The following is a 12,994-nucleotide window of genomic DNA, read 5'->3' as shown; positions in this document are numbered from 1 at the left end:
CACCACTGCTACGCCCATCATTTAGCTTTGGCCTTCGGAATTGTTGCTTAGGGCAGTGGTCGTTGTTGTTTAACGCAAATTAGAAAATATTAAATGTTCCGCGGAGCGTTGGTTGTTGAGAGCAAACAGAGATCCACGTGAAAAGTTGTATTTGTATGCAAGTTTTGGCTATCTGTGTTTATGAAATAGCAAGTCGTGGCATGAGTGTTGTTGCGGTGTAGAATAAGATATCTCGAAATCCTGTTACTAAGGTTTACAAGAGTGTTCTCATATTCTTAGTTCTTTCGGTAAGAAAGAACTAAGAATATGAATTACTGGAGTCACGAAAGCTTTAAATCAAAATTTAAGAGTGCTCTCATTTTCTACAACTGCACGAACTGAGGCACTAACTCCATACTGACGGACAAAAGATGCAGCGGGCTGCTTAGTTTACTAACCGGCTTCAGATCCGCGTGAATGATGTGCATCGCCTTCAGCTTTGCCAGGGCCCGCAGCATGGAGCCCACGTACGGCTTCAATTCCGTCATGTATAAGCCATAGGTCTCGTCCAGCTTCTGGAGGAGGTCTCCGCTGCGTGACGGCACAAAACGTGAACGGTTACAGTTTCTTCCTGCTTGTGACCCATTCCCTGATTGGCCCCTTGAACAGGAGCACACGTGCTTGGCTGAGGCGAAGCCGCACGGAGTAACCATACAGGGTTGCCGCTCAACTCAAAACATAGTCAATGAGGCAGGAAGGCATTATAAACAGTTATGTCTGACCATGGAGCCGCGTACAAATACAATAATTCTAGGGCATTCTGAAAGCCTATGGACATTTATTCTACATCCAAATGATTCATGTGTGTGAACACACGGACGCATCGGTGTTTGGGGGAGCGGTGGTGCAGCGTTTAGCGCGTTGCTCTACAATTCCCGCTCACGGCCAAGACCGGTGACGATTATCTGAACCAATCCTGAGCCTCCCCTAGATCGACTCAGCCTCAAATGAGTACCTGGTGCGGTGTGTAAACATCGCCACTGGGGAGACAAAGGCTGCCGGGCGTGGTGCTGCCCACCCACCCCCTCGTGTGCCTTGCCCGTCTTCATAGGTGCTACTTGCTAACAGCACTTGCCCCAACAATCTTCTCAGGCTATACTGGTTAATCTTTGTCTTTGGATCGGTGTTCACCGGACGCCATGACACTCACCTGATGAGCTCCAGGACGACGCAGTTGTGTCCCCGGAAGGTGAAGTTGTCCAGGAGGGTGACGATGTTGTTGTTGTCAGGGTCCCCCTTGCTCTGCAGGATCTTCATGATCTCCAACTCCAGCTGCTGTCTCTTGTTGTTGATGCTCTGGGGTGGGGGGGGAGAACGCACGGAATGAGAGTTGTCACCTCGCTCTGAGCATCGCAACACGCAGGGGCGGAGGCAATGCTCATTCATCCTCCATGAGTGGTCCTAAGCCAAGAGTGTGAATCCCACTGGCTGAGGGAGCCATTAAACACACCGTCAACACGCTGTTTGTGTTTAGTTTGTTGCCCTTCCTCTGCACCTCCGATTAGCATGGTCGGTTACATACGGTGCGAAAGAAGTTCAACATTACATACTTACAATGAATGTCAGAATCGGCATGTGTATTTATACTGGAGGAATTTGATGAGCTGCAAATAACTTTTTCACAAATATAATTATATAATTTTATATTTTTTTCTCTTTAAACCAAAGTCACAAATATGCACACATTTTAGATTTTGGACTAAAATTGGGGGTGGGTGGGGGGGGGCAGCTGCATACATTTGTATTCATTTGTGATCTCTGTGTGTGGCTAAATGTGATCTATGACACGAGTTACAAGGCGATATAAGTTATTTGGGCTAAGGACAGGCATAGGGAGATTAATTTAGTGTCTGACGAATGCACAACAATGGGGAAGCTGGCTTAAAATAATGTTAAAGTGGACACCACTACAGATTATCGTTCTGTATGTTTACTGTATAGATGTGTGTTGTCTGCTCGTATTAAAAAAACGAAGTCGTTGACTATCGTTTAAAATATTACATCAATAAAAATATTTATTTTGGGTGAATATTGTTGCTGAGGAGCAGTTATGTTAACGTGTTAAGATGGTGATTTTATCTCAAAGTGATTCCCATCCGATATTTTGAGGGGGTAATTGACGAAAGTAACAGGCCTCATATCATCGTGGGAGAGGAATATTGGCGGGCGTATTGCGTCTCTGTACAAGGATTGTTGTTGTTGTTGTTGTCACGGTTATCTCTCAGTGACAGTGGTGTGCTACGTGGAGCAAAATCCCAACGTGAGGCTGAAGAGGAGGTGGACGAGGTGGTGACACCGCCGAGAGGAGGAGGAGGAGAGCCATCAGGGGTGGCCAGGCCTTGCCGAGAGGATCTCAAGGAGCGCTCCCCCCCCCCATTGACACCACAAGGGAGGAGGAGGAGGGAGCAGACATCGCGGAGTTGCCGCTCATCTCCCGTAGCAGCAGCAGCAGCCAGAGAGCCCCACCACGACCGCCGTGCCACGCGACTGTCACTGCGACTCCGGGAGTCGGGGCTCTCACCACCACCACCACCACCGCCGCCCTTCTGCGTCGACTCACAGCGGAGCTCCACAGCAGCAGCAGCAGCGTGACCCCTGCCGACCCGCGCGGTCTTCTACGCCGTCTTCTTGGGCGGCGGGGACATTGAGTTTGCGGCTCCTTACGGCGTACGGACGTTTCAATAGGGGTTAAAAAACACAATGTCTCTGTGTGGTGTTTCTCCCTTGTCATGGGGACTTTGTAGGATGAACGGTGGAGATTGTTAAGGGGTGACCGATAATGTTTGAATTGGTCTGTAATAAGGTAGGGCACTGATAAGGTAATGACGACACGTGTGCACTAGCGATGAGAACATTGACGCACTTTTGTCGAAGCGTTACTGAGTTTCAAGTCTCTGTTCCCGACAGTTTTGTTTGGTGGAGAGGATATTTGTGGCCTCCTGACAAAGACTTTTCTAGCTAAGCTCTACTACCATCGTAGAGTAACAACAACAACAGCAGCAGCACTGTCCTCATAATAGAAACACTCCTCCTCCTCCACACGTGCGTGCATTCACTTACTGCCACCTAGACACCGCTGGAACTTGTGCAGAGACATTTCGTGAGGTTCAAATGTCAAAGTTTGTGCTCAGAGAGCCAGCCGGAGCCGTCGAGAGTTTGCGGATTGGCGATGCCTTTGTCGAGGCAAGACGCAGCCACACTCGGGCACAATTAGAACCTTTAGATAACTGCAATTGTCTGAGGACTTTGAGTGCACGAGTTATGTGAAACAGTTCTCGGTGGCAATTGTTATTTTGTTAGTTTTAGATGTTTGTTTGGCCTCCTCCATACAATTGTCCTACTGGTGGTGTATTTAATGGGCTGTGAGCTGCTGTTGGTCATTGCTGGTCGATGATGATGATGATGTGTGGATGTTCAGAGTTGGGACGTGGCGGTGGTGGGGAGGTGAGGACAGAGAACTTTGGGCATAACCCCCCTGACTCTACTCCACATTATCATCATCACATTCAACCTCCTCATTATCTCGCTGCTGCTGCTCATCATCATTATCATAGACTTCACAAGGCAGCAACAACAGCAGTAGTAGGATGTGTGGGGTGGTGGGTGCCTTGTGTTTCGGCTCTTAGCAATGTGATCACAAGTTCAACATCGATACCCACACACGCCTCAATAACATTCTTTGGCGGGAAAGTTTATTTAAAATCTTTATTTAAAGCAGTCCTGGGCACAATGTGAGGAGATATGTGTTGCTGGATGTTGCTGTGCTCGTGGATATGAAAGAAAAGCGAGACCACTGTGTGTTGTAAGGACAACATTGTGGTGCTCACTCTGTGAGGAGTTTGTGTGCACCTTCCCAGGCAGGGTCGCCATCCGAGCCCCATGGTCTCATCGCGGCCTACCTAAGTATTGCTTCCTGCGTGTCTGCCGCATTATTACCGCTGATTTAAGTTGTTGTCGCTGTCCAGCTCATTATATGACCGCTCCATCTTCGTGAACCAGCGTGTTGGGACGCTAATTCACTACTTTGAAGGAACAAACGCGTGTTGTAGGATGTGGCAGTGCATTTGTCTGCGTGGTTGTTGATACTGCGAAGGGGCAGTGGTGGCTGCTGAAGTGCGACTTCTGGAGCTTCTTCCTCCTCCTCCACACATTATTTTAAGTACACCACAGAACTTACAATAATTATTAGTCCATCTGTGGGTTGTATGAATGTCTCCTAACGCCGTGTTGGTCACAGGAAGTATTTGACTATACTTCACCATTCCTGGTGGGTGAGGGCTGGGGAAAGCCCTCCGATTCTATCCACCACACGGGGAATGTTAACAACACGCACTGCGCTTCTGGTCAAATAACTCGCACGGCATGGCAAGGCCCTCATCCAGCAGTGGATGGACCAGGGCTGCCCACGCTGCCTGCGTTGTGTTTGTGAGCGAGGGTGTGGGGAGCGGTGGCGCAGCGGTTAGCGCTACGCTGCGCTACGAACCCGGCGACCCGAGTTCGATTCCCGCTCACGGCCACCAACACCGGTGACGATTATCTGAACAGGTCTTGGGCCTCCCCTAGGTCGACTCGGCCTCAAATGAGTACCTGGTTGCGGTGTGTAAACATCGCCAATGGGGGAGACAAAGGCGGCCGGGCGTGGTGCTGGCCACCCACCCCCTCGTGTGCCGTGCCGGCCTTCGTAGGTGCTCGCTAACAGCACTTGCCCCTACAGTCTGTTAAGGGTTCACTGGGGATCTTTGCTTTTGTTTGTTAGTCTGTGAGTCTGTGTGAGTGAGTTACTTTGTGAGTTCATGTGAGTTACTCCGAGTCTGTGAGTGTGTTACTCGGTGAGACTGAGTTGAGTGGGAGTGACTGTGAGTTACTGTGTAAGTCTGTGAGTGTGTGAGTTACTCTGAGTCTGTGTGAGTCTGAGTGAGTCTCCGAGTGTCAGAGTGAGTGACTATGTGAGTCTCTGAGTGAGTGACTCCGTGTGTCTCTGTGGCTCTGTGAGTCTGTGTGAGTGAGTTACTTTGTGAGTTCATGTGAGTTACTCTGAGTCTGTGTGAGTGAGTTACTTTGTGAGTTCATGTGACTTACTCCGAGTCTGTGAGTGTGTTACCCGGTGAGACTGAGTTCAGTGGCAGTGACTGTGAGTTACTGTGTAAGTCTGTGAGTGTGTGAGTGAGGGACTTTGTGAGTCTCTGGGTGTGAGTGTGCGTCTCTGAGTGTGGCTCTGTGAGTCTGTGGTTCTGAGTCTGAGTGTGCGTCTCTGAGTGAGTGGCTGTGAGTCCCTGAGTGTGGCTCTGAGTCTCTGAGTGTGGCTCTGTGAGTCTGTAGCTCTGAGTCTCTGAGTGAGTGACTTTGCGAGTCTCTGAGTGTGGCTCTGATTCTCTGAGTGAGTGACTTTGTGAGTCTCTGAGTGAGTGACTGGATCTCTGAGTGTGGCTCTGTGAGTGCGTGCGAGTCTCTGAGTGAGTGGCTGTGAGTCCCTGAGTGAGTGACTGAGTGTGACTCTGTGAGTCTCTGAGTGCGTGTTACTCTGCGAGTCTGTGTGTGTCAGAATTAGTCTGTGAGTCTGTGTATGAGTTACTCTGTGAGTCTGTGTGAGTGAGTCTGTGAGTGAGTCTGTGGGTCTCCTTGAGTGAGTGTAAGTCTGTGTGAGTGACTGTGATTCTCTGAGTGACTCAGTGAGTCTCTTGAGTGTGGCTCTGTGAGTCTGAGTGAGTGACTGTGAGTCTCTTGAGTGTGGCTGTGAGTCTCTTGAGTGAGACTCTGTGATTTTGAGTGAGTGACTCTGTGAGTCTCTTGAGTGTGGCTCTGTGATTCTGAGTGAGTCACTGTGAGTCTCTTGAGTGTGGCTGTGAGTCTCTTGAGTGTGGCTCTGTGAGTCTGAGTGAGTGACTGTGAGTCTCTTGAGTGTGGCTGTGAGTCTCTGAGTGTGGCTCTGTGAGTCTGAGTGAGTGACTCGTCATCACCATCGTCATCAACATCATCATCACCGTCGTCATCATCTTCATCACCACCTCCATTACCCAGGTGCCATGGGGTCGACACGCTGAGATGGGATGGGTGGCCAGCACCACGCCTGGCCGCCTTTGTCTCCTCCCATTCACCGAACCTGGATACTCATTTTAAGGCAGAATAGACCTGGGATGGGACCGAGATTGGTTCAGATACTCGTCACCGATGTTGGCCGTGAGTGGGAATAGAACTCGGGTCGCCGGATCCCGTCGCACGGTGCGCTAACCACTTCGGCACCGCTCCCCATGTAATCCTCACTTCAAGCACACACCTCATCACCGACACAGCTTCCACATCGTCATATCCACCACTCCTCCCCCAGGCCCATCGCTTACAACACTCTCACCCCTTCCCTCTCCACAATGCCGATGCACCTCACACTCCCCACACCTCCCATGCTCCCACCAGCAGCTTCCACTCCCGATGACGCCTCCTCACAATACCCCTTCACTCCCTCCCATCGGACCGCCGTTCTCAAACTATAACTTTAAACTAAGCTATATTTTGATTTAAAGCTTTCGTGAATGCAGGGATTCATATTCTTGGTTCTTTCGGTAAAGTCACGTAGAAGGGAAACAATAAAATAATAAAAATATAAAACAATAAAATTATCGCGACGTTTCGACTGCAACACAAGCAATCATCACCACCTGATGATGATCATCATCACCTGATGATTGCTTGTGTTGCAGTCGAAACGTCGTGAGAATTTTATTATTTTATATTTTTATTATTGTATTGTTTCCCTTCTATGCGACTTTACCGAAAGAACCAAGAATACAAACTATATTTTTTATTTTACCAGTTTGAGGCCCCACTGAGCTATGGAGCTATTTTTCAGAAGCAACCTGGCTATCACAAATGTTATCTTCAACGAAGTGGCTTATCCCGTGGAAATTTATAGAGGTCAAATACTCTAAACGCGTGATGTTTATTCTAAATGTAGTGAGAGAGACATGCAACCTCAAAATATACAGCAGGCGACAGGGTCCGGATTGAATCCACGGCCTCCTGCGTACCAGGCGAGGTAGTTAACATATTGCCACTGTGGTGCCCTGTGGTCACGTGAGGCCTACTACTTCTGAATGGCTTGTGATGCATATTTGAACATTACTGCAAGCGTCTTAGCCTCATTCATTAGTCAGGTATTCGAAGGGAATATTGGCATTTGGTAACGCTATTTCAAATATCGCTCATTAAACGTTCAATTTTAATGCAATGCAATTGAGGGACTTTGTGGGGTCTTGTCGTGGTCTGGAGCTGTGGTTGTTGTGTTGCTACCTTGCCCAAGCTTGCATTGGTTGACAAATTGGCAGGAATGTATGTACTTTGTATTTTTAGCAATTTGCTTACATTTTCCCCATCTTGCCTCTCATCGGTTTTGGAAATAGCTCGCTGACCCTCCCCTACTGGACATATGTGAAAAAGATCTTCATAGCTCATCGGATTCCTCCAGGATATAAAATAGATTCTGATTCTGATTAATCAGTGGCGCTGCGAACAACCTATTCCCTCTATTGCTGCGGGAATCTGCATCCACACATGATCAAGCACCCCTTGTAATGCAATACACTTGGTTCCTTTGTCATAGACATGTAATTCTGCAAATGCGCAGAAATGTCTACCGTATGCGACTTACTCCAGACAAGGTTAGACTATTAAACGTGACCTGTTGTGACACGTCTAATGTGTATTGTGTGGTCGTTATCACAGAAAGATGCATCTGGTAATGTCCTAATGGACCAAAAATAGTAAAAAGGAGGCTGGGTCTGTGTTGTTCAGAGTGACCACCATATACAGACTCTTGTACGTACAAACGAGTTCGGTTCCATAGGTCTGTTCGTAAGTCGATTTGTTCGTGAGTCCAACTTTACTCCCGTCGATTTCAAACACGTTTTACGACTTGTACACTAAACACGGGGAATGGCTTTAACAGTTGCCTCTGGTTCTTCACGTTCTGCAGATGTAGATGCCACCATCACCACCTATTGTGCGGTGGTTGAACTTGCGACTCTCGGTCCGAACAGGAAACTGGACATACGGACAGGTTTGATCATATCTCTGAAAGTTCATAAGTCGAATGTTCGTAAGTAGAGGAGTCCCTGTGTAGTGGCATAGAATCGTAATGTAACAGCATAGCGCCTGCTGCTGGCAGGGAAAGGGATCTGAGGCTTACGGCCCTGACGTCAGCAGGCCAGGTTATACACAAGAGGGGGATCTAGGGAAAGGTCGCAGAAGGGGCACTGAATTCATAATGATACAATAATTCAGAAACACTGTACAAGTGTACAGCACGTCAGATCATTACATGGCCTAACCCTGGTTGGAAACACCGTGGGAGTGAAGAAGAAGATTGATTAATAATCATTATTTACATTTGTAAGGTGCATTTTTATCCGTATGCCACCAGACTTAACTTGGAGTGTCTAAATTCTCTTTGCCCACCAGAATGAATAGACCTCATCTTTCCCACCCCTGCAGACTTGGTATTAAAGTAGATACATGCTAATGTTTACAAAGTAACGGGCTCTTGACCAATTTCATTTCCACATAAATCAATCATTTGGAAATAGGCCCCACTATACCCCACCGACTACAGCACTCTAATCTTGCCTCCTCGTTTTGCCTCTTCCACCTGCCTCATGCTCGTCAGCACCGCCTTTCGTGCAGCCATGCGGGTGTGAGGTCATCATCACGAGAGGCCGTGCACTTCATCGTTCGCACGCGGCGGAGGAACCACTGAAGTCAAACGTTTACATACGTGCGGTTTAGTGGGGTCATTTCCGAGCGAACTCGGTTTTAGAAGTGTTTATCGTTGAATGTGGAAGGGTTTGGGTTAGTTTTCGGGTTACCACCTTTTCCACTATGGAGATCAAACCCAGACCTATGTTTCAGTCTGTCTAGGTCTGTCAACAACCATGCAGTAGTAAAGTTCAGCACAGTACCGGTACCAGATCTCGGTACAAATTAATTCATGCCACCCAAACACAGATGCCAATTCACAGACTGTCTCGGCTGGACCGGGACAGGAGGTAACCCAAGGGTAGTGGGAGGATAACCGCTTTGTGAGCTATTTGTAAGTAATGCGTTTAGAGTATTTGGCTACTATAAATTTCCACGTGATAAGCCACTTCGTTAAGCTATAATTTGTGGCCAGGTCGCTTCTGAGAAAGAGCTATATAGCTCTCAATGGGCCTTACCTGGTAAATAAAAAATAGTTTACTTTAATGGTATACATACTTGAATTTTACTGCGGATGTTTTAAAACATTTCCTGTCTAACTGTCAACTTTGTTTGAATTTCAGTGGGAGAAGATGCTTCTCACACAGACGTTAAAGCAGGTACCAGAGTCCACCTGAAGCTACTGCAGTGTGCGCCTCATATAGGATTCCATCCATTACTGTTGGTGCGATGGTTTGGATTTTCAAGTTGAAATCTCCTAGTTCATTTTATTTTTACCCAGGCGACAACTCAATTGTCAAGGGTAGTCCTGTTTGGAAGAGGCATCCATGTCTCTTGAGTTCCACATCTTGGAGAGGATGTGATTAGTCAGCATCGATGCCATTTTAGTTGGTGTCACGCATCATGCGTGCATTCTTAAATTGCTGACGCTGACTGAAGACTGAAGATGCAAGTGTGCCATCTGTCAATGATAGTTATGAAGCCATTTTTTGCCATTGCCAATCTTCCTTTGTGCTCTGTCAGATTCTGGGATAACACGGCCTTGGTGAAGTCCCCTGGACTTGTGTAATTTCTGCATCAATTTTTTTGTTTCATTTTGAAATCTCTGCTCCACTTCCTTCAATTGCATCCATCTGCACCTCCGATTAGCACGGCTGGCTGACGTACGGCGCGAAAGAGGTTCAACGCACATACCTACAAGGAGTGTAAATTCATACGGTGCCAGAAACTCTGCACGAGTTCGTGCCGCGTTCTCCCGATGTTTCCGTCGATGTTTGTCCAGCGACAAGCCATTCGTTGCCATGCGCGAACCTGTCTCACCTCCACAATCACAGGGCCGAGTGCGTGACGTGTCCGGCAAGCCGTGTGATGTGTCTGCGGATGATAATCTTCAGCAGAGGCCTGTGCCTTCTCCCACAGACGCCGCGCAACTGACGCCGCTCCCAGCGCCGCCGACCTCTGCTTCCCCGGCCACGGCCACGGGGAGTTCCTCTCCTCTGCTGGACACCCCGTGTGCTGGACCTGCTGCTCCACCACACTTGCCTGCCCACTACACAGGCACAAAGAGGTACGGGCAGAACTAATGCATAAATGCTTTCAACATAAGTTGGAGAGAGCTGAGCCTTTCTAGGAATTCGGCAATGCTTTCCCACATGTGACTGCTCCCGATATATGACTCGAGAGCATGTAGGTTTTGCTTGCAGGCCACACACACATGAATGATGTGTTTGGTATTATCTCATGGAAAATAATAAGTTGCACAAGGGCCAGGGTCATGCCCCATTCATTCTGAACGATTAAACCAAACTGACCCACGTTCACACACGAGAGCAGAGAGGTTGGCTGCAGGGTGACGCACGCGAAGAACGCGTCACTGTGAAAGAGTTAGAAGGTTCCCCTTCGTACCTTCTTACTCTCCCTCCCACCCCCCCCTCCTTCCGGTCAGGTGATTTTGAAGTGTCGTCGTCGTCGTCGTCACGCGAGGACGTGGACCGAGACAGCGCGTGGAACCAGTGGCTGCGCTCCGAGATCCCGGGGCTCTTCCTGCTGGCCCTGCACACATTTACCGTGAGTCGGTGCAGATGTGGCCTCGCGATTGGGGCTGCCACCTGTCCGCGTTTGACCCCCGGACAGTGTTCGGGTGGCAGCAGGAATTGATTTGTGTCGAGATCTGGTACCCCGGGTATGGCTATGGTTAATTTTATCACCGTGAACTGCACAGTTTTAACAATAGACCTGGGCTCGCTGAGAAATGTGCCTGGGTTTGCTCTGTCGTGGAAATGGTGGCAACTGTACTTGGGGCATCGGCACGTGTATTCGCGCTCCGGCTCCATTTACACCGAGAGTCACGTGCTTGTCTCGTGTGAGGAGTGGTGGTGTGGCTGTTAAGGGGGCATCCATTTAGTATGTATGCATGGAGGGGGGAGGGGGGAGGAGGGGTTAACCCAAATGCGTGCGCTTGCGTATGGGGGGGTCTACTGACAATATGTAAGCCGACTGCAATTGCATGAATCTGCCCATCGCAGTGACATGGGGAAGTAATTGCTTCCGACAAAGGCGTTCTATGACCTTTTAAATCATACTCAGGTTTGAGAACGGGGACAGTTTGCATTCATGATCCTGAATCATGACAATTCCTTGACTCTCCGGCAGTGGTGAATCGTTCCAACCATCAGTAGGAATCGTGTATATGTGTGTATGTGTATGCACAGCTGTACCCATTGGCTTCTGTTATGGTCATGTACGTTTATTTTTTATTTCGTGGAATATCATTTGCTGTACTCCACGCGGTGAGTGCTTTGTGTAGATAGGAATCATGTTATGTAGAGAATATAAATCTAATTCAGTACCTCTATATGTCTCCCACAGACGAGCGGGGAGACAGCAGCCAGGCGGTGAGCCGGCACTCCCAACAATCGCCCAAGCTCTGCGGTTCTCTTTGCATTCCGATATTTGCAGCCACTTACTGAGTGTTTACATGTGGGGGGAAACCAGTACACTCGCAGAAAACGAACGAATGTGAGCAAGGGGGCAACGTTCTATCCCGTGCAGATGGAAAGGATTCCACAGTTGTGTTCCACTGCCTCCTGGCAAGCCAGGGTATGACTCATCCTCGATGCCCACCAGAAGGGAGATTGCACACTTGCAATTTAATTCCCTGAGATTATTTATATCATGGGGTAGGCAGTGACAAAGCCCCCGACTCACTTAACATGAACATGCGGTCCAGTGCATTGTACGTGCGAGGATACTCGCTTTCCACAATGCATGAAAGTGTGTTGAACTTGAATATTGACTTAAAGCTTTCGTGACTGCAGGAATTCATATTTTTTGGGTCTTTCGGTAAAGTCACGTAGATAGAACAATAAAATAATAAAAATAAGTGAACACAAAATAATAATAAAAATATCACGACGTTTTGATCACAACACAAGCAATCTTCATCATTTTTCTCCTGATGACGATTGCTTGTGTTGCGATCGAAACGTCGTGATATATTTTACTTTTTTATTCACTTTATTTTTATTATTTTATTGTTCTATCTACGTGACTTTACGGAAAGACCCAAAGAATATGTGTTGAACTTCTTTCGCAGTGTACGTAGCCAACCGTGCTAATCTGTGGTACATTAACACCTTGCCACAAATGCCCTGTTGCTCATGAGCACACCGACTCAAATGAATCAGGCGCAAGGTTTGCGTGATTAATTCTTACAAAGTGGGGTCTATAATGAACAATATGGCTGAAGCTCAAGTTCTATTCATTTAAAACCAAACGTGTGTCTTACCAACCATACCTGGTGTTTGCACACAGATACAGATTATGGGCGATGCGTTCTACACCATTCGGAATGCGCTGTTGCAATGTGCAGCCACAGCCGCTGTAAAAATATTTGTCTCGGTTTGATCCACTGAACAATATCCACTGACCACACCGCACGCGCAACAATGATATAACTATGAACAAAAATATGAATAAATTAGGATGGTTTATTAAATATATTGCACGTAAGAAAATACAGCAATAGACGTAAAAATACATGGCAGTTTAACACGTAGGCTTTCGCGACAAATATCCATAATACAGGTTTTATGGGTTGGATCGCGTAAATATGTCGTTAAACCCGCCACCACCCGACAGCCAACTAGTAAGGGTTGTCACGTAAACAGAACATGCCAATTCATCACTAGTACAGCACACCGGTGTGTGGTGTGTTGGAGAGCCAAGCCACAACATTTACTATCAGAGTACGACGTTTCAGTAATTACAA

Source organism: Petromyzon marinus, chromosome 11 (assembly GCF_048934315.1).
Source record: "Petromyzon marinus isolate PM22_M1 ecotype Great Lakes invasive population chromosome 11, UKy_Petmar_22M1.pri1.0, whole genome shotgun sequence".
Classification (NCBI taxonomy): Eukaryota; Metazoa; Chordata; class Hyperoartia; order Petromyzontiformes; family Petromyzontidae; genus Petromyzon; species Petromyzon marinus.
This window is presented reverse-complemented; position numbering follows the sequence as displayed.